Here is a 24,252-nt window from a genome sequence, read left to right as displayed (position 1 = left end):
CTCTCTTTCCCTCCCACTTATTTGTTGTTCCAGTTCTCTGTCTCTCCTTCACTTTTTCCCATGAAACACGGTAAACTTTTCTGTGTGTAAGGGACAGTATGTATACATACAAACATATACAGACATACACACATAAACATATACATTCACACTTATACATACACACATACAGAGAGAGAGAGAGAGAGAGAGAGAGAGAGAGAGAGAGAGAGAGAGAGAGAGAGAGAGAGAGAGAGAATACATGAGCAGTGCTGTGTGTGTTTGTGAGTATGTGTTTTTGCAGACCTGTTTTTGTGAGCCTGCATGTCGATGCCTATCAAAGTCCAGTCAGGTAGAAGTGCACGTAAGTCAAAGGACCTCTGGATACTCTTCAATCTCCTCTCTGCCCTGTTTCCCAGGAGCATATAATCTCCCCTCTCCCTTTATTTTACCCCCCCCCCCCCCCCCCCCCACCTGCTTTCTCTTTTAAACCCCCCTGACCCTCAGCTGCTGTCAATTCTTCTTCCCACATAATGTCTTACGCACACACAGAGATTTCTCTTTCTCTGCAACCTCTCGGTGCTTCAGTGCCCGTCTGCTTTACAGCTTTTATACGTCAGTGCCAGGGCTGGCCATCTATTGAGACAGTTGCACTTGCTTGAGGTATGTTTACAGCCGTCATACATCTTTTTATTTTTCACTTTTATTTAAAACCTTGACTCAAGAGTCATGTTTACTTTAGATTGGCTCCGGAAGAAGCTGTCTATTGGCTGTGGTACATGATAGAGTGCAACATAAGAGGTCCAGGCGGATATATATTTTGCTGCTGTAGATGTCTTTGTCAGATACGCTTCTTTTCAATAAAGTATGTGCCCACAGAGAAAAGCCCCCGCAGTGTACACATTGATTTTTTGTAATCAAAGACACGGCTCTCTTGATCCGATGATGACTAACAGTGACTTGACAGATGACTGGATTTCTCTTATCGGTGTGCTGCCACGGCGCAGATGTACGTTCTTACCATCAGAGATTTGATAGCCGATTATTTAGTTGGATTGCTGACAGGAGTCCAGCAGGAATTTGTAAGTGGGACAATGCAGCAGCGGGGGGCCACCCTGCCCTTTCCATTACAGTAAAGGGCAGGGTGCATAAATAGGCCAATTATAGCTTGGTGGATGACACATACTGTACATTAGTTTATCTCACACCCACATATAGACACATATAAGCTGCCTCTGTGGCCAGCTCAGTTGAAGAGATAGACCATCTGTGTACTATTCCCATGGTAAAGGAATATAAGGAGCGGCAGTATTCACTTCTTGCAGCAGCCTCCTTAATAATTCAACTTGATATCAGAAAGGATTTGGTGAATCCAAAGCAAGCCCTTTGACCTCTGCTTCAGATGCTCAAAACCCTGAGCCTCTGTGGCCATGTTTGCAAGCAGCTGTAGTGGACAGCTGCGATAGAGAGTTGAGCAATCTGGCAGCAAAAAAGCAAAAATGTATAATATTTTGTCTCTTCATCTTTGTCAACTTAGATAAAAAGGAATTTCTTATCTAAGTTTTTATTTTTCAAACTTCATCTTAGTCTCGTTTTTTCCGTCAACAATATTGATATAGTCACATCTAGTGTTGAATGACGTCGGTGCCATCTTGTCATCGTCTCGCCTTAGTCATGGGAGAAAAAGGTAATTGACGGACATATGTAGTCACAGTTTTCACACACCTCTCATGTGCTGCATCCTGCTGATCAAAGTGTTCCCACCTTCACACATAAAATACCTCAAGATCTACTAGATTGATTGCCACAACATTTCAGTCAGAGATCCTGACTATCCCACGAGCGCCAAAACTTTTTGCTTAGTGTGAATGATCAAATGTTAGCGTGCTAAACTAAGATGTTGAACATTGTGAACATTAAACCTGCTAATCAACATGTGAGCTCAGGTCGAAGGAGGTATTTATGCATTGCTGTTCGCCAACACTTCAAATGTGTTTGACTTCTGCAATCTAGGCGACGACTGCGCCTGCGTGACCACTGCAGTGCAGAACATGTTTAGGCAACAGAACTACTTGGTTAAGTTTAGGAAAAGATGGTATGGTGGTATGGGTTAGAATAAGTATGGTAGTGGTAGTACGGAAATTATGCAAAAATTAAGTAAAGTGGCCTTCTGGTTTCACACGTGATATGAATAGTGATCTCCTGGTTGAAAGGCCTGTATTTTGGACTCACCCGTCCACGCCGACTTCTTTCCTACGGAAACTTTGTTTTTTTAATCCTGTTTTGTTGAAGTGCTGTAGTAGATTTGTGGTTAGACTATAGATGTAGACGTCAGTTTTGAGTTTCAAAGGTAATACAGACTGGACTCCTATCTGACTTGCAAAATTAATTTATATATTTCTTTCAAAAACTACCTTGACTTAAACACCAATGACTCAAAACTCCACGTTTAGCCTTCGGGCTTGAAATGAACTGATAACGTCCCAAACCTAGACGAATAATGGTGATAATGAGCTCCTGCTTGTCATTCTTGTAGCCTGTTAGTCATGGAGAGAAGCAGGATAGAGACAGAGCTGTTAGAGACGAGAGGGGAAAAAATATGTTTTTACCCACACAAGAAATACTCCACCGATGCTGCGTCAGTCTGGGCATGTCCTTTTATATCCAAAAACTGATAAAGGACGAAGGTGGAATCGAGTCTTCCTGGCTGTTTGGATCATAAGTCAAGCTGTGCAGAGTTACCGGAGGGAACATGAATTATTCAGCCAATTTTATTATCATCAATAATTTATCAATATTTATTATTATTAATATTAATTTATTGTTATAAATGTAAAGTAGCATTACATTTTGTGAAGAGTACACAATGACATTTGCATAATTGAAGACTTCAATCAAGTTTTGGGACTTTAATGCCAAGACTTGAGACTTAACGATGACTTTGTCCCACCTTCACTTCACTGGTGATGTTTCTTCAGGTTAAACATGCATCAGGATGAATCCCACAGTTGAAGGGGCAACTTGGCCGAGTTAGATGCGAGGCTAACAGTACACTTCTTTACTATGTTCTATTTTATTATTTTTGATTTTTGATTATTTTCGGCTCTTTATCATGCTGATATAAGAGCCATGCTTATATATTGTATGACTATGTAATCCAAAACCTTCATCAACCACACAATACAACTTAAAACAATGATAACCAGCACTTGTGAAGCAATGTTAACAAAAGAGTAAAATATTTTATGTATCCGCCCCCTAAGTTGGATCCACACTCGAAGGCGGGATGACAAGCCGGCCGCCATAGAGAGAGAGAGACATGGGAGACATTCATAGTGTTGCACTCTGTTGTACACACAAAAAAGTGGAATAGTTCTGTCAAGAATGAAGCGAGAGAGCTAGAGAGACAAGTTCATACGTTCCCTCCTTTCTCACCTTTACACAGCCGGCCAAGTGGGAGTGAATGTTTGATTCTTGATTTCTAAAAAGTTACAGAATAGGTCGGACTGTGGTCATTAACATTGATGACAAGATAGATCTTCTACATTGACATATCCCTGTTAGCAGGGATACGTATGCTAATCAGACGACTCTCGGCCATGAGGGGATTGAAACATACGTGAGAATAGTAGCATTATTGATAGAATCCCAAAACCCAGTGAAGCATCTGTAGTATTGATCAGATCACAGGGAGAGTTCCCTCTGAAGCCAGCCTCAGTGAGGAGAGCTCCCTGGAACAGCCCCAGGATCTGAGATCACCAGGTCAGCTGGCGCTCAAGAGCGAATGTTTTGCCTTAGTGACTCACACAGCTCTCTTTGTGACGCTCACACAAACATGCATCCACACAAAAACCCACACAGACGCATGGATTCATCCCATGCATGCGTAAACACCTAGCCTACTAGGGTTGCCAAGATCACCTGTCAATCATGGATACTGCTTCTTAAAAGGAGAGACAAAGTGTTCCTGGATTATCTCTGGGAAATTAAAAAGGATAGTTTGGCTTGTATGGGATACTTCTCCATAGTCACTGTATAATAATAATAATAATAAATAATAATAATAATAATAATAATATTACTATTACTATGGCCTTTTCTGTCACATGGTCTTCTTTTTGTCAACTTTGCTTTGTGGATGGAGTCAATTGACTGAAACCAGAACCCTGTAGCAGTGGATGGATGTAGACGCCATCCTGAATGCTGTGGGCAAAGGCAAATGTTGACATAGTCAGATGCCAACTGTGAACCCACCTGCAACCCCCCAGGGGTATGGCCAGTGAACAGGTACCAACAAAGATGGAGCACCTGCAGCATTTGTGAGGTGAATACCATCTGTTAGCCACAGCCATATGCAACCAACAACAAAATGTCACCATCTTCGTTGATTTCTTTGAAAATGGTGACATTAATGTACCTTATTTGTTGAAAGACGTTCTTTTTACTATTAATACAAAAGTGACAATTCAATGGTGTCCTTCACACTGGCTGATGCCAGATGTTGGTATCAGTGCTGTTTGAGGTCAATATTATTATGATTACAGTGAAAATCAATGGGAACAAACACCATTAAACCAAATGATACTTTGTCCAGGGACAATAGCAGCGCTGCTTTTATGTGTCCACTGGCAGTTGGTGGTTAATAGATTGATCATCAACGTGATATTACAGATCCATTAGATCTACCTTATAAAAAGGTGTTTGTGGCTGTGACATAGCAGTGTGACCACACATTAGAGATGACTGGGGGGAGGAGACCAAGGCTAAAGAGAGATCTTACCTGCACATTTGATATTTTTAGAAAAATGTTTAGCTACATAAAGCTTTTTATTTTATTTTATAAATACAGTGAGAAATGTTTTTAATTTATAATGGCAGCTCATCTGCAATGTTTAAATCAACATGTTCATGTTCAGTTCCTCAACTGGCTTGTTTCCTGCCACGAGTGCTGGAATACCTACTTGTTTTTCTTTAGTAACAGATAATAAATTCCATGTACGTAGTATACAGTACTGCCAAATAATTAAAGGCTCTTGCCCTTACATTCAACACAGAGTTAGTTATTCTCTATGAACATATTCAAACATGCCTAACAGAAGGAAGGTCTCCACACTCCACACTGGAAAGATAACAGATGGGGACAGAGGATCTCCTTCACCCTCTCCCACCACACTACGCGGCTGTCCTTGCTAAAGGCAGTTTTAAGAAATATGTCAATTCTAAAATAGTCAACCCATTTTTGTTGTTGTTTCTTTTTTTGTTGTTGCTTTAAATCAATTTGAAATGAATGTTTTAAAGATGTTACTAGAACACCCAGAGTCCATGAAAACGTCCTTACAGAAACTAATACCATGGTGAATACAGTCGACCTCGATATATCTCCTGAACAGCATCCAGGTTAAATTGCAATTAAAAACAACTTGCGTCTCAATCGGACTGCAAACAATTGCCAGCGCACGGAAAAGGAAGTCTTGGCCCGGATATCCGCCAGCTACACCGGAACCCCAGAAATATTGGCCGTTGCCCCCGAGGCTCATCGTCCTCAGACCGATACCTGATGGGTTCAGATATTGTTAAAAACATAACCACAATAAAAACAAAGCTAATCAGTGAAGCACATCTACTGACGGCTTACGCCATAAGCTCTCTGGAACAAATGGGGAAAATCATGTTAACCATAATTAAGGACAAAGTTGTTGTCATTATTGTTGTTATTGTAATTGGAACTCGGCCTTCGTGGTTTTGTTGACATTTTGCAATATAAATATTAGCCTTGATTAACTCAACAGCCACCTGACGTCAAAGCTAATACTGTAAAATAGGATGGTGCACAGTGGGTGTAGCAAAATTCAATTACAGTTTAATTACTTTACACAAAAGATTTGAGCCCTACAATCTCCTGCTGCCACTGCTGACTCAGTATTATCCATGCGAGGGCATGTATGTGCTATGAATGACTGTAGAGCTGCACACAGAGAGACACCATGTGTAACAAAGATGTTTGGAGATTCAGCAACATTGTTGGATAACTTTTTTTGTCTATTGTAAAACTAATTAAATATTTATCTACTCTCTCTCTCTCTCTAACTTCTCAGATACCTCTCTCCAGGCTCACGCTGATACCTGTCAATAATGCAATATTGCTTTATATGACACACATTTGCATCATGGAAAGTATGTGAACGCTGAGGGTATAGCATAATTACAAATGGGAAATCAGAGGCAACTGTAAGTGTGCCACTATTGATGTTCCCCCAAAGGGACATGTTGGTAGAGGACCACCCACTACAATGTTGATTCGCCTTTAACTCTTTGAGTGACAGAGCCATCCAGCTGGTTCACTGAGGAACTCTATGTCCCATGTACATTCACACCCACTTCATGTTGAATCATGGCAGGTGCTGCGCATCCTTCTGCTTATTAACCACCAGCAGAAGTATAATAGAAGTTTCAACAGGTTCATCCTTTTCAAAGGTTTGTTTGTGGAAATACAAATAGCTTCACCGAGAAGAGAAATCCAATCGAAGTGAATACAAAAGCAACAGCAGAATAGAGAATAATACTATGTGGGTTAAGCACACATGTTTCTCTCATGTTACTTTATTGCCTTATAATGCAATAAAAACTAACGTTACGGCCATAAATCCACTTCCCAATGATGTTTACGCGGTAAATAGCAATGACGAATATTTGCTCGATGCATCATCTCAATGATATGGAGCCAAAATGTGATATATCTGGAGGATGTGTTTAGAGGATAGTGTTGTATGTGGGGGAGTAAGTGTAAAGTCTCCGGTGTGTCAGCAACATATCAGTAAAACAGCTGAGGAGGCCCCTCTGGGAAACATTTCTCTGAGGGGGAAATTCAATTAACATTTATAGTTTATGTATGCAAACTACACTGGAAATGCCTTTTAATAATTAAAAGTGTAAAGATTCCTATTGAAATTGACATGATGAACCTTATTTACGACTAACAATAAGATTTAACTTCAACACATTAGAGGCACAATATCCTCCCTTATTCCCTGATTCCATTATGAGAACGTCTTCATTACGCTCATGACTACAATCATTTTAAAAAGTACAAATGATATAAACATAAGCAACAATAAAACATTGACTACTACTATAGGACAGGTAAGAAATATATAACGTTCCCATGGAAACAACCTGGTGATTATGCATCCATCTGCCAATATTTCATCAATGTTGCATTCTCATCCCTTATTTTATACCTTATAACTTAATACCTTTTCTTTACTATTTCTTCTTACTATATGCAATTATAATAATAAGCAAGGCAATATATTCATCGTTGAAGAGAGTCTGATCTCAGCAACAATAGGCCTCACTCCTTATGGGAATATTATAAGCGTATGACAATGTCATAGATTATCAAGCAGCATAGTAAGAAGCCACCACAGATAGATATTTCATATTGTGGTGATTGCACTCGAACTGATGATTGTGATGATGACATGCCTTTGAAAATTAAGTTCCATACCATTATGCACACTGAGATATCCTCACTTTAAGCTTCACCATATGAAAAGCTCCCTGCTCCCTGCATTTGCACTGGGCTTTTGTGCCGAGCGTAAATTGGTACTGCAGGATTGTTGCGTGTGAATGCAATTCATAGGAGATGGGGTGGAATTAACGAGACGTCTGGAAAATGTCAAGTGAATTAGGGGAAATCTCCAATGCATATTAAGAGTCATTTGTCTCGACCTGAAGTGAGCGGCCCACATGGTGTCACCGGGATTCTGAACATCCTTGGCATGTTGCAGTTTGACCCCATCATCCATCACGAGTCGACCTGACATCACACAATGTGCCTGGATGACTTCTGTGACTATTAGCCCTCTGATCCCTCATTGCCCATCCTACTGTGTGTCCTAGCAAGCCATGTGAGATATTTTTCCCCAAGCGGTGATCCATCAATGACATGATTAGAACAGGTAACATTTCAACCCTTGTTGCGCTAATCTCTCTTTGAAAAGGCTACCGTCAGGCATGCACCATGGTCGCACATGTGCTAACCCCCTATGTGTTGGGATATTATCAGATTTATTGTTATTGTTTATTACTCTCCTCAGTCTTGGTTCCACTGCTCAGGCTATTTTATAGAACATTAAATTGCTGCTACAGTAGCCAACTGCGCTGTAAAGTAAAACATGTAGTAAACCTATTTTTAACATATTGTAAGTGCAGTTTTGAAATGTAAGGGCTCATTTAACTAATCTTCTGTATATGTATATGCACAAGTGAACTGGTTATGTTTTTTGCACATGCTAATAATGCTGATAAACTCTTATCCTGCTGCTGTTTTTGTTTTTTTGTCAAGCTTTAATAACTAAAATACAGTTTTATCTCACCTTTTATTTATTCAGAGGGAGCATTCAGCCACGCTCTGATCACACTCATAGTTAAACATTACTAGTGACTAAGCAGCTCCACTGGATCAGTCGGGGTCAAGGGCACCTCACTGCTTTTCACTTTCACCACCCAGATGTATCCTGCCACTCCGGGAGATGGAACCAACAACTTCCGGTCACAAGCTCGCTTCTCTACCCTTTAGGCCACCACCACCCAGAGATACTGAAATTGCAGTGTGACCTACAGTGTATTTATGGTATGGAGGTAATCATAGGGGGCACCTTAGTGTAATGGTAATATTACATTGTCGCAACCTCACTTCCTGCTCCACTAAAACATGACATAAGAATATTTAGCAGTGCTCTTATTACCAAACATGTAGCTCGAGTATGTGCCCACCAGCTGGAGCAACAATAAACATAATGCAGCCCATAATTTTGTCGTCCTCAGTAATAATGGAGGAGGAAGAGGCTATCTGACTGCAGGCAGCAAGTCTCCTCAGAGATTGACAAGGAAGTAATTTGCACTGCTGAGCTTTTTGGGGTGTCAACAGCCAGAGGGCTTGTTGTCTCCTGTTTCCATATCCACTTTATTCAACAGTAGAAGACAGGACGTTTCTGCCTCATCATCATTTAAAGCATCGCTGTACTCTTGAAAAGCAGCTGAACATACTGTACATGTATTTTTCCCCTTGCATTAATTCAATGGTCTTGAGTAGTTTTTGTCAGAATAAAATGCTTCCAACATAAAGACCTTGAACACGGATTACTGACGATGCCTTTCTAACTCTCACACAGACAACTTCCAACAAGTACAACTGAAGCTACATGGAAACTCCATAGAAAATGTGGAAAAAGTACAAAAGTAATAACAGGACGGTGTCCTGCTGTTGCCCTTTTCTGTCTCTACCTTTTGTCTCCCACTTTTGTTACAACTTTTTTCCTTCCCACTCTCTCTGACTTCCACTATGTGTCCCTCTTTGTGTCTCTATCCATCTCAATCTGTCTCCCCAAATACACCTGCTGTCGTCTCTTCATTATAAGAGGGGTCAGGGGAGGCGAGTGTGTCTTCTGATTTTTTTTTTAACAATGTATAGATGTTCCCAACAACTGACAACATCACCCTCTGAAAAAATCATGTTATAAGTGTGTGTTGGAAAGCCAACTGATTAATTGTCTCTGGTCCCTTACCCATAAGTGGTAACAATGAGATGTACAATGGAGTGAGCAGGGATTTGGTTGTCGATAACTGGCCTTCTTTATTGTGCAGCCCCCACACCGTACTGATAATGGTTTTAATCTAGGTCGCAGGTGATAGAGAGCTCGCTAAGTTTATAGTTTTTTAGTATTTAACTATCTTAGTCAATGTGTCCAGTAAGGAAACCCTTCACAGTGCAGGCTATAACTACAACATTAAGACTGTCTCTCTCCCTCATCGAAATACTCACAATTTCTCTTTCCCTAAATATGTGAATTACAAAGATCTAATGATCATCCCTACCGCTGGCGGAAGTGAAGTGTCTGCTTTTCTGAACCAAATCTGAATGGAGCAGAAAGAGAGGATGTGATTTAACACCAGGACAAAGTTGTAGTTACAGGTAAGGGTTCAGTATGTGCTACAAAGTGCCGTTCGACCTTGTCTTAATGCAGGAGTATTTATATCTGTTCCTAATGGCCACACTCAAGTGTCATCGCCTCCTCCTGGCTGCAATCCACTGCCTCCATCATGCCTTTCTAAGAACTCTGGGCCAGATGTACTAATAACCCCTACACACTATACGACTTTCAAAGTCGTCAGATTGCTGTAATGATGACATTACACAACTGTCTATCGTTTAATGGGGCATCTAAAACTAAACTAACGCTAAACGAGTTGTCGGCAAAAGAGGGGACAGACATTTCATTAGGAATCACCCACAAGTCTATCTGGTCTCCAAATGTCCTCTGTTAAATCAACAAAACAAACGTGAGAAGTGATACAAGTAAAGACGCAACACCACAAACGTGACAGGAGTTCTTTCCTTGAATGGATGTACGCAAGAAGCTAGCAACCCAGGTTGTTGCAGTGGAAAACCATGGCCATGCTTGCTGATGTTCTGTTGCAGGTGTTACGACTCCTCCCCCTAATATTTTCCTCATATCTTGGGCTCTCATTGGCTTTATGTCATCGCTGCTGTGATTGCCGGTCAAAACAATTTTCAAACTACAGGATTTGTACTTGCAGACAGGTCCAGATATTTAACCTGCTAGATATCTCTCAGATCACATTTTTTAAGGTTCAAGGATATCTTTGTGATCTGGGGCACATTTCACAAAAAGAGCGTTGAGAGCGTTGCGTACACACAGATTGCAAATGGTGAATCACATTTCACCAATGATTGGCAATTTAATATTACATATTATATATTTGCTAGTCCTACAGGGCTCTCGCATGCTCATGCATGGATCGCAAGTATGGTGTTTTGATTAGTAAAACGTGTCAAAATAAGTGAGAAGAAATTATGTAATGTTTCAAATTGCAGCCTGCATGTTGCAAATTATGTGGAACTGTCCCTATTTCCAGTGTTACAGTGATAAACAACCACTGTGCTACACTTCTTGGTGACTGAGCTGTCCACAGTCTGGGGTCTTGGGTATTCCTTCCATAATCTCTAAAATTAAATGTTGGAGAAACTCTCTAGTTGTGCAAGGAGGGTTTTTCTTGTTTATTTCACGATGATCTTTTATTTATAAGAATAAATCCCTGTGGATTAATGTTGCCCCAGTCCATTCTGTGCAAAGAAATTGGCCAAAAAAGATGAATAAATAAAAGATAATGTCAAAGTGTCTATCTTCTGAATATGACTTCAGTACTGTAAATCCCCAGTGTCGTACCAAGCCAAGGTAAGTTGAGACACTCCCAGATGCTGCTGGTAGAGTCCGTGCTGCACTCAGCTGCAATGTGCACAATAGATAATTGGAATGGGAAAAATAACATGCTTCTTTTTCAGTATTATGATTATTTTATGCAACTTCTTGGAGTTTTTTTAATGCTTATATTTAACAACAATATATCTGTTTTTGTAATTCTAATTGTTGCTCACTTAAGAAAGACCAACAGGACCCAATTGTGAATAAACTCGATTTACCTTTTACTCAATTCAAGCAGTTACATTTGCAGGAGGTTGTTTTTCTGAAAACTAAAACTAAACAAAGTAGGTAAATTAAAGCGCTTACTGCTCTGAAGGCTCAGGAACACACATGCATGTCATCAGATGTGGAATACTTACATCACTGTTAGATTGGTTGCGCTATTGACCTTCTAAGAAAGGACACATTGAATACCATCTCTACACATCATTCTCTGGATAAATTACTTTTCACATCACAGCGTGAAGGATTCTTTTGCTTTGCTGATGTTTTCCTGCAGGTCTTTAAATTGACAGATTGACAGATGAAAATTAAAAATTAAAAAATAGTTTTCGCTGTAATTGACATCATGGTTATTACATTGCGTTGGCTTCTTTTTAGAAATAACAAATAATAGAAATAAAATCCTTTCTTTTCCTAATAAAATATTAGTTTTAACATTATTTTCTGTATAAAACAGTTATTACAATAAGATATTACCTGAATCAAACCACTATTGGTACCCCACCTTTTTAATGATTCATCTTTCATTTCATTCATTGTCATGCATCTTGCACTAATGCCTACAGATTGCCCAGTTTAAAGAGCAGTCCATTTTGATAGATTTAATTAAATGTAGAATACTTAAGTGCAGCCTGAGTGGCTAATGCTGTTCCCCTGATGCTGAGGTCACCATCCAATGTCCAGTGGGGGTTGGCTCTTGTCAATACCTCAACATATTCTCGATAGTGTTCTAGTTTAGGCTCCCATGAGACACAGAAACATCATGTAGTGACAAATGATTGTGCATTCACCAATTTCAACCCATCCTTCCAACTCATTCCCCAGGAAAGATAGCTTTGGCCAATCAATCTATTTTAAGTCATGCAAAGTTACTTTGAGATGCAGTTAATTCAGAGTGCTGTTTAACCAAAGCTCTCTGTCTTTAAATACACCTCTTAATTCATTTGATGAGTCTTGGGCATTCATGCCTTCAGGCTCTTATCCAGTGGCACTTTTAATTTAATGGAAGTTGTTCTAATGGTGTGAAAATTGACGAGCCAACAGTTTTACGCTTGTCTTACTCCCACAGGGCAGCGGCGAACCAATCTCACATTCTTGTTCAAAGGATTATAACAAAAGTTAATCTTTGGTGTCCTAAGTAAGAAAAAAATTGACTTTGAAACATGAAGGTAAACAGCTATGAGAGAAATTTCTACAAAACAAAGTCTACAACTAAGATGCAACACCCTAAATTGTTTTAAATTATTTAAAGAGCTATGGAGCAAAGTGAGGCGCACGGGCACCACAGATCCACGGTCCACCTTCAGCTTAGTCTTGTTCCAACTCACTGAAATGGACATGTTTACAGATGGGATGGCTGTTAGGGTTCATGTCCTTGGCTCTGCATTAGTGACAGGTGGCTCCTCATAAACTAGTTCAATGTATGCTTCTTCATCAAGGTGTTCCCAACAAAGATACCTCCATTTAACGATTTAATTTATAGTCCAGGGGAGATTTACACTTGTTGATTTCATCAAGTGTACGTGTCATACATAATCAGCTTTCATTAAATGCCTGAAGTCATCGTGTTTGCCTTTTTTCCTTTCCCTCTGTCATAGAAAGTGACAGTTGAAGGACAACATTGGCACTGGAAATATATTTATCGGAAATGATCACATGTGTGTGTATTAGGGGTTTTCCCATATACCCTTATTGACGATAACCGTGATATTTAACAAATGAAATAATAACATCATGTTAATAATACACATAAAATATTGTGTAAATAATCCAGCGTCTCTTATATCATTTTGGTTTTTCTGTTTTCCATCTTCCAATCATTGTTAATAATTATTGTGAGGCATAATTAACATTAACATGTGATCAGACAGTCTCTTCACATATGATTATTATTATTATTAATGATAATATTATCATTAAAGGTGAACCGTGCAACTATGTTATTCAGGAAGTTTGTATCAAACAAGTAGCCCTTCGTATTATTCAGTACCTTGAAGTAGCTCTGTGTCAAAAAGGTTGGTGACCCCTGCTTTAGACTGATGGCATTATTATTTTCTCCACATTTTCTATAGATTCTTTTGGCCACAATAATTGTGTAGTGAAATGTGATGTGTGACAGCCCTGGTGTGAATCCATACTAAAAAGGAAGATATTGCTCAGCCTTTCTTCACATGTGTTCCATGTCGTCTTCACTGTCAACAATCTCTATTTGCCACCAGAAACACTGAAGGAGAAAAACAAAAGCAAGATGAGCCGTCACAGTTCTTGTGGACTCCTCGTGATATCACCATAGTTACAGCTCCTCTGGAACCTCTTAGATAATGGCTGAAACTGTCCAATGTTCATGAATAGTTTGGCTTACTAGGTAAATGTATAACAAAATGACAATGTTTGAGTAAAATAAAAAAAGGTCTCATCCATTTTCAGAGGGTTGCATTCTTGGGAATGTAGGAGGCCGACAGAGGGCAGGTGAGGTGACGTAGGTTCTCTATAAATAAAGAAAATATTTTGAACATTACATACTGGTTTCAGAAAATGGTGCAATCGAGCTTGTGCTCATAATCTCCATTGAGGTACGTCTCATTTCAACCTTACCTAGCCAACGCCCATGGAGCGCAATAAATGATCACAACACATTTTTATGGTCTTTTTTTTTTTTTTTTTTTCACATCAGTCATTTTTTGGAAGGCAGAAGATCCAATTCCTCCTTTTGAACACCAGCTGTGATAATAATTGCAAGGTGAATACCGCTCTGTCAGTGGAGATGGAGTAGATGGATGAGATATTAAAGATGGATAAGCGATAATTGTGTTGCAGAGCCAGACAAGACATCCTGGGGTTCCCCATCGTGTAGTCCCACACCACCCGCTGTGGCTTGAAGCACACTTCACAGCACCGCCATCATTTGCCTGGTACACTGGGTATAGTTCACAACCTTGTATCATGTATTATTTGTTTTAGATTGTATTTAACTGACATGATGAGGAGTCCGTTATTTGAACCATATGCAATTTAGCTTTATATTCAACATTTTCCAATTTAAAATGTTTGAGCTGTTGTCTTCTTCGCCTGATTCGGGTTCTTTGAGCTTTCACTGAATCTACTGTAAAACAAGTTGTCTGGAACATTTGCTTTGGACATACTTGATTTGGCTCTTCAGGAGTCGACGGTCCATTCCCAACAGGCTGTGAGAAGTGAAAAGACGTTTCAGTCCTTTGAACACATTAGTGCTTTTTAAGCATAAAGCCTTTGCAGGAAGACAAAGTGTCATACATATACAGTATGTTCAGCTCCCCCCACCTAAACCTTCAAGATTTTTATATTGCACAGTAACTCACAGCTCTACCAAGTAACTCTAATGCATCCGAGGTCAGTGTACATCTCGCTTGTTTTCTCTGAGAGTGTCATAAATCATTTTCTAATCCAAAAGTGATGACTAACGCCTGGAGGAAATTGCAAAGAGGCAAAAAAATGAAATGCTGATTTTAATATTTCTAACTATTCCACTTGTCTTCCAAGCTAATTTGAAAAGATAACCATCCTCAGTGCATTAAAAAGCTTTTTAATGCTACCCGAGTCTACCAAATGGCCGAGCAGTTTGTCCCTACGCTCCTTTTTGAATGTGAGCCAGACGCTTGCAACAGCTCCACTGGAATCAGTCCAGACCTTGAAAAGATGAGGGACGCCATGTTGAGTATTCCTTTTCAAAATATGCAAACAAACACTTTGGCGTCGTTTATCAATACCAAATTAAATAGAAATACACAAAAGAACTATATATCATTGTATATATAAATCCTGTAATGTAGGATTCCCAAAGGCACCAGTCAACCACAACTGAAATCATCATGAAATGCTTTAAACACAGAGGGGTTGACAAAATATGGGACTATTGGGATTCAGTGTTCACTCTATTGTAGCAACACTGCTGGCAGAGTTTGAGCAAAGTGCTTTTAAAGCCATTACTTTTTGAAATACTGGTCGCAGGTTAGACATTTCCCCTAAGCTGTGTCTGAAATCACCCACTACTTATTATATAGTCCGCTACATAGTGAGTTTGCCATTTTATAGTGCTGTCCCAATGCACGGTGAGAAATATTGTACCCTATATAGTAAATTCAAAGTATCCCACAATGCATGAGGAGAGAGAGCAGTGTGATTGCAACCTGTCGTACTAAAGGTAAAGAAATATTGATGGGTGGTCTACAGGTCTCTAAAAGCTGTTTTATAAAGATTATTATTAAGAACTTCTTTCAAAGGGGGTATAGTTTTTCCTTATGACGAAAGGCACAAGACAAATCCGTGAGTTGTAGGCACTTAAAAAATATGTTTAATGTGAGCAGAGACGTGCATCACTACACAAACAGCCACACATTACTTCGTTTTTATTCATTTGGGGAAATATGCTCAGTACATTATCATGTTTTTAATTACAAAAATGCTTGTTGGTATTTATTATGGAGGGTCCACCAGCTGAGAAAAACCTTAGTAGTGTCTGAAAGTTTTTATTCTCATTTTGTAGATGAACTTACTATATAGTCCAACATAGAAATCTCAAGGTAGTGAGGAGGGAGTAGTGAATGAGTAATAATAATAATAATAATAATAATAATAATAATAATAAGCTTTATTTGTATAGCACCTTTCATACAAGAATTGCAGCCCAAAGTGCTTCACAGCAAAACTATAACAATTAGTACAAGGACAGAATAAGAGCATTTACAGTACAATAATCACAGTGTAGATGTAAATAAGTCTGAAGTACCATTATAAAAATAGCAGAATTAAAATAGTATAAAATAACATTGGCACACCATTCTTGTAAATGTTTTAAACTATCAGGGCCATATTTTGAAAGTATGAGATCAACAATGGGCCCATGTGGCCCTTCAACTGGTTTACTCCCTTTGCTACACATTATTTACGTTTACAGTGTCAACCTCTTTGTTGACCTTTTACCGTATAAAACACAGACGTCTCCGTGAGTCCACATTCTTTTGGCAAAATCTTGGTTAAAGCCCGCTTCATAAACAAACCCCTGTTTGTTAAGTTTTATGAAACCTATCGGTTAAAGCCAGTTTTTCACTTTTCCACTAATTGTGTAAAGAACATGTAAACACATTTATCAGAGAAACTTCCTCTTTTTCCCCGTGGTAAAACAGTCTATTTGATCTCAAGTCTTTCAAAAATACACACTCTGAAAATGTATCCTAGTTACCTTTACACATTCAATGTTAAACCAGTAATAATTCACCATTAAAAGGCTAAGATAAAAATGTATGAAATATCACTATTAAAAGGCTAAAGTAAAAAGATATGTTTTTAGTTTACTTTTGAAGACATTGAGCGAGCTTGCCTCCCTAATGTCTGCCGGTAAAGTGTTCCATAGCTTTGGTGCATAATTGCAAAAAGCTGCATCCCAGATTTTCTTTTGGATGTTTCTGGGAACATACCAGAACAAACCAGTAGTGGATGATCGTAATGTTCTTGGGGGCACATAGTTGATTAGAGAGTTGGCAGTGTAACTTGGTGCGGTTCCGTTTAGGGCTTTGTATACAAGAAGGAGGACCTTAAAGTCAATTCTAAAAGTTACTGGAAGCCAGTGTAGAGTGGCTAACACTGGACTGATGTGCTCTCTCCTCTTGGTTCTAGTCAGTAGCCTCGCTGCAGCGTTTTGGATGAGCTGAAGTCTCTCCGTTGTTGTTTTTTGGGAGGCCGGTAAAGAGTGCATTACAGTAATCGAGTTGGCTTGAGATGAAAGCATGGATCTCTCATCTTTGGAACTGTATGCAACGGTCAGCCAAAATCATTTATTGCTGTTGTAACCTCCGTTACATTATGTGACAAAGCTGGCTGGGATATGTTTTGCGATGTCAGCCACCTCACTCTGAAAATGAAATCCCCTTTTGCAAAAAAAACAGGTGCATATGTTGGTTGCACCACAAGCGGGTGAGCCCCATGTCGCCAGGTCGGCCACTCATGGCCACAATGCCGGTCACCAAAGCTAAGCTAATTGCAGGATCAAGACCCGGGTTAGCCTGCATCTACTAATGAACGTTTTGTCATCAAACTGTAACACATCGTTTGGGTCTGGCATAAGCCTCTTGATGAATAAGTTCCATCTGTTGACATTTTGTTTGTGTAAAAGCAATAAAAGAGCAGCCATACGGAATAAAGTAAACCAACAATACCTGGAGGAGAAGTGAAAGTTAGGATCGCTAAACGCTTATTCTAAAGACAGGAAGATGTCTTAAGATTTTGGGAAGTTAGAATGCCTGTGTTATACACTTTTTTCTATCTTTAGTGAGGATAGGTACGGAACGGTTCATCTGTAATGGCATTTTTCCTAAATCCGTTCGTAACCCTAATTACTGTGGTTACCAAACTGTCAAGTGTCTGAAATACGGCCATTTTTCTGAAGTTATCACTTTCTTCTCAGCTTTAAACATTGACAGGCCTATTGCTCATGTAGCTTCCATTCCTTCCCTGGATGAAAACATTGGCATTGAGTTCTTCACTGAACAGCTTTGAGATTTGAAGAACATGCAGCACAGATTGTTCTCCTCCACATGGTCATTCCCTCAAACAACCACTCTCATATTCTTAAACTCCATCACCTTTGCACAAATAATAATACAAAAATAATAATTGGCACCATACCAGTAGCTGTGTTCAAACAGAAGAGTCATTTCTGCACTTTTGTTATTTTCACAAATTTGACCACTTGACTGTTTTTGCAGTCAGTGTTTATTCAGCAAAAACTAAGCTAGTTAGCGATGCACTGGCTAGCTAGCGTGTGTTTCTAAAACCGAATTATAAAGCCTCGGCATAAATGCAAATTTTCCACTCCAGTTTCCATTCCATTTTCAAAGTCAAAGCTGCCCTGGGCGAACACTTGAGTCCAATTGCACCCAGTACAGTAACGTCTTAGAAATGACTTTGCATGCAATCACTAGCAATCAGGCTAGCACTTGGTTTTCATGTCCAGTGACATAGAGAGGGATTCCTGATAGTACAATAATGATTTTCTTTTACAGACTTGTATGGTAAGCAGGTAAAGACTAAACTTACTGGCCCACCGCCTCCTTGCTTTTTTATTATCAGTTTTTCAGCAAAATACTGGGAAGAAGTCAAACTTTTGATTCTTCCCTTTTTCCACCTTTCTCTGGTCAGTCCCGCATTGCCATCAATCACACAATGCACTGCAAAGCGATTTGAAGAAGAAAATGAAGGGGAGAACTTGCTTCTTTGTCGAACCTTGCTCAGTGGATCTTCACCGTCACATTCTGTGTGAGCACACCTCATCACCAGCCTCTTTGTAACCTTCCAGGCTGCAGTCATCCACGGTTGCGTTACTCATATAATTTCTTCCATACCATTATTCCTATCGTGATCTTAATCTCACATACCGAGACCTATCCGCCTTTGAGCTTCATCCATTCACATTTATCTCAGTGGCACAATTGTCTTCTGCTGAGTTCTCTCTGACCTTCAACTTCCCATTTCCATACACATGCGGCTATCAAGGAAAGAAGAAAAGGAAGCTCCACTTCCAAAGAGCTTATATTTCTCACTTCAGACTTCACTGGCTCCATTCAAACAGTCTCCAACCACAAATGCTTTGAGTTTTGCAGCCCTTTTAAAACTTCTGTGAAACTACAGCAACTCAAGATACGCCAATCATGTGTCTCTCCAGGATCCCTTTCTAATCACAAAATACACACACACACACACACACACACACACACACACACACACACACACACACACACACACACACACACACACACACACACACACACACACACACTTCTGTCAAGTTGTTAATTAGAGCTGACATATCCCTTAGGTAATAACCAAGGCATTAATAAATTATCACATTATTTCCCATTTGAACATGTGGAGAAACATATTTCTGTTACTCAGATTTTCACTCCTTCAGTGTTTACCTGTCTCTTATCTCTCTTTTATGGGCTGTTTTATATACAGTATATTGTACTTTTGTTCTTAAGTATTTCTTCCTTGCAGAACACCACATCATGAATAATTGTGATAAGAGTCTACACACTGTGCATATATGCAGAAATACTGTAAAATTGAAATTCAAAAGATATGTGCAAGCTGCACTGGTGATTTGTTGTATAATGCCAAACTTTCATTATGAATACTAATAGGTAGTTTGGATGACATTTAGAATTAAAGCAATTTGTTTTGGGTTCTGAGAAGGTAGAAGACAAACTATTTAGAAAGAGCATGAGAATTAGTTTTGATTTTGATTTTGTATTTCAAAAAAGGAAAGAAACCCTGCATTGCATTTGTTGGTTTCTTTCTCCATCTGAGTCACAAAGGGCACCATGTGGATGGCTCAAAAGGAGAGGGGTCGATTTAAAATGAGACCATATTACTCCAAATAAACTCCAAAAATAGGTCAGACAAAAGCATGTTGAGTGTAGTTTTCGTTGATGTCCTGCTTTCCTGGCATCTGACGCCCCACCGCCATACAGTCAACAACCTCCTCACAATCTGCTTCCTTCATTCAAGAATCAATCATTTTAATTGTTGAAGCATTTCCTGATGCATTTGCGGGTCAATAGCATATCATGCTTGTGTATTATTTATGGATTTAAGATCAGATCCCGTCAGGTAGTACCAGGCATTCCTAAACCGAAACACTGCGCAGGTTGAGGGGAACACGGCTCTATCACAGTCTAAGATCTTCAGTAAGACTTTCCCCAAGGCTCCGTGAGATCAGCCACGCTACTCCCGCTGATTACTAATGAATGTAAAAGAAAGTAGCTACACCACTGACAGCTACATTTTCACCTGCATCAGAGTGCTGCTCTTTGGCCAATGTTGTGCTCTTACCTCCATGTGGAGAGGGCAAACAAACTGATCTTAAAGAAATGAAGTGCAGCCCTTCCCTCCTGCAGAATGTCCACTATACACACACACTGTGCCGTTTCTCGGTTGTGTATTTATTTACATCCTGTATGGAGCAGGTACAATGTGTCTTGCAAAAACAGTTTAAAAGTTTGCATCAGTGGCGGGGGTTTAAAGCTGGACAGAAACATTATATAATATGGGATCTTTGTCTTAGTTTGGCAATCCAGCGGTCATGATGAGCTCCATTTACCAGTCGAGGTCAAAACAGTCATGCAGGTCATCCTTGCCCGAAGTCCATTTTTAGGCAGGCCAGGAGAGTCATTTCAGCTCCAGTGTGCGGTGTATGCCCGACGCAACTTTGGCTTATTTTCCTCCATGTGCAGCATGGTGACGTGTGCTGAAGTTTAACTTGAACAATTTTAATTTAAGATGCCTTTATAAGCATGGAATTAGCTGGACACTTTTTTCCCCTTTATTGTGCTTTAGTAGCACTGTTTCTTTGTCTGCTCGGAGTCTAATTATGTTTGTTTAGAGTTCAATTATGTTGGGTTCATTGTGCTGAGAAGGATTTATTGAGCTACATTGAGCGACTTAAATGGAATCAGCAACTTTTCCCATTGTTTAGCCCTTTCCTGCTATATCTCAATTAATTTGAACTAAAACAAAAAAGTGATTCTTAAATGGTAGTAACATTGGTAGTGTGAGTACTGTTGTATTTGGAGGTTTATTCACAATGGTGATATTGTGGTCGTACCTAATGAATATTCATCATTTCTTGTCGCTGACTTTTTATTATCTTAAAGTTGTATTGAGGTCAATCTTGGATTCTCAAAGAATCCTCTACTAAGTTCCTCTACGAACTTCTCCCGAGCAGTCGGTTTGCTTAAAAACAACGTCAACTTCCCAGAGCAGTAAGAAGTCGAGCAGATGAGACAGCATCAGTGTGTTAACCATTTTCCAATTCAATGTCCTTGACCAATCTTTAATTTATGTGGAGCGTTCTTAAAATTACGGGATAATCATGATTGGCATCAAACATCATCATCATTCAAACTATGAAATGAAGATCTGTCAACTTCAATTTTTCCAATCAAAAAATACCCAATGACAACTTTAGTCAGATGTTCCTTGTACAACATGACCTTAACCATGATCCTACCAACAGGGGTGCCAGAGGTATCAGTCATATCTCACAGGTGCTTTATTACATCATTCCAATTTTGTACAACTGTGTCAATCAATTTGTTCCTGGTGAATTCAAAATCATCGTTTTCTGTTTCGTATACTAATGTTTGTGATCATGGGGGACCCCAATCAAAATAACCCAAATCCACCATGCAGTTTTATTAGATGGAAGCATATATTGAGTTCACGTTTGCTATGGCTCCTAATTTAACACACACACACACACACACACACACACACACACACACACACACACACACACACACACACACACACACACACACACACACACACACACACACACACACACACACTAGGGCTAGGGGCATTCTGGGTCATTTTGAAGGAGACTGACACAGATGCAGCAGACACATATTTCCTCATGTGCTCCGTATAGTTTAATTTGACACAATATGAAAATTAAGTGTAACTTTAAGAAAATAATATGTTTGTGTTTCAGATGACATTAATTACATAATTAGTCATGTTTGAAGTCATTATGGTTGTTTCTTACAGTAGCTTATTCTTGATAGGCCTTGTATTTTAAATATGTTGGTAGGAGGGTTAAGAGTAAAGATATTGACTATAAGCAAACATTTGTTTCATATTGAAGTTTAAAAATAACTCCAGTAAGATGGATCTTGCAGAAGCGGCTCTGGTGTTAAGAAAACATTTACAGATATGTAAAGCTGGTAACATAAGTCATAAGTAACTGTTATGCATACTGTATGCTACGTGCATGAACTCTCACATCTCAAATATAATACAAGACTCTTTGAGAGCATTCATAAAATCTAATTTCCTGTTCTGTCTTCCATAGCATTGGAAATGGAATAGAAAGATCAAATCAAGCGTGGTAAACTTTTGTATTTTCCTTATGCGTGTGCACACAACTGTGTGTAAGTGTTATGTAAAAGGGGTCGCTGACACTGGCAAACTCGGAGTGTTATCGCCCCACTCTACAGTGAAACGCAGCTCTATGAAGTTTTATAGAATCCGTTAACTCGTTTTGGGTTTATGGATCAAAACTTTAGTGTCTTGGCTCATTGTGCTCACTAGTGTCACTTCCAGCAGCAGCAAGCAGCGGTTTATAAACTCACCGCTACCTGCTACATAGAAAAATTTAGCAACGAGCTGGTGAACACATGGGAGCAGAGAGAGCCAGCTATGTTCCTCAGGAGTCAGTGGATACCAATACAGAGCCTGAGGAAAGTGAATATTGGACTTACATGCATCAGGTCACATGAAACACATCTCCAAATAAAAAGCTAATGTTGCTCCTCGGATGCTACATTTGCAATTAGGCAACTGTTAGTGTTGTTGTTACAGCTCGCTCTGCTGCCCCGGACCAAAATCATTGCTGGTTTAATCTAATTTGTCACAGAAGTGGGAAATGGCTGCTAGTTATACCGCGGAGCTAATTAAAATGTTACGATCCAGCTCCGGAAGGGAAAAGGGAGTAACATAAAACCAGTTGGTTATGGTAAATAAAATATATTTATTAATATAATAAACATTATGAACAGACAGTTACATTTTAATTGCGTTCGAGAAAACAAATGGAACAAAAGGAGGGCTCAACATGAGAGCGTCACGGCGTCAAAGCCAAACTAACAAAAATAAACCCCCACTTAAACAACTCTAAAACACTTCTGGGGGTGAAAACTTGATTAACATTAGCACCGGAGCACCTGGCGTGCTTAACAGAGATCTCTAAATAGCTTGTTCTACAAGCTGACGAGCAAACTATCACAAACTAAGGGTTATGACTAAGCAATCTACCACATACATATATACAAGAGCGAGAGTTTCAGAGTCACAACAAACACAACGGTACATAGTTGGCTGACAACCCCAGCAGCCTCGACTGTTGAGCTGGCCAGGCAGGTGTATTCTCTGGTCTCTCCAGTGTGCCTCGGATTGGTGGGCCGGAACAGGTGCAATCCAATCATATCTCCGCACTCGTCAGGTGGGAGGAGAGGTGTCGCTGCAGCCAATCAGGGGTCGGGGACCACACATCCTAATTTCCAGACAAAATAGACATAGGCATGCATACAGAATACCCTCGAAGACGACATTGGCTGACCCGTAACATAAGGTAACAAGGTACAGTGTCGTGGAAGAAATATATTCTCTGGGCCAGAGGTTTGAAACAAGATCTCCTCCTACGATCACTTTCAATAAACTATTGTATTTCTGGTCTTATTTAATCTTAGCGTAATAAATGAACAAGAAAATAAGTCACTGGAGAGGTCTTTAAAGTCTTGATACAAATGGAGTGTATTTTACACATAAGTATAAAGCAAACGCTTGAAAAGCACTGCGTTCCAAACGCTTGTGTCCGAGCTTATACGTGGTTTAAACTATAAATCATAGAGCCTCTGTCACATTCCTGAACATTTCTCGGTATCTGGTAGATGACATCAGCTCCTTCAGATCCGGTGGCGTGCCTTTGTCTTAACCTCTCCTCATTGTGACCGGCACTAAAGATTTAGTTTTTTGGTTCATCTCCATTTCAAATGAAGGTGCAGTTTGTTCAAAGAGTGTTTTCTCATTCTGGTGACGGGGGCCAATTAAAAGCTTTCTGACACATTCAGTTTGAATTAACCTACATGTTTCTCTTCATTTCCTTTGTTTGGAATTATTAATATGAGCACCAATCTGACTTGTGATGTTTTCTTTTTGTTTGTGTTTT

The sequence above is a fragment of the Cottoperca gobio genome, chromosome 7, assembly GCF_900634415.1.
Source record: "Cottoperca gobio chromosome 7, fCotGob3.1, whole genome shotgun sequence".
NCBI lineage: Eukaryota > Metazoa > Chordata > Actinopteri > Perciformes > Bovichtidae > Cottoperca > Cottoperca gobio.
This window is presented reverse-complemented; position numbering follows the sequence as displayed.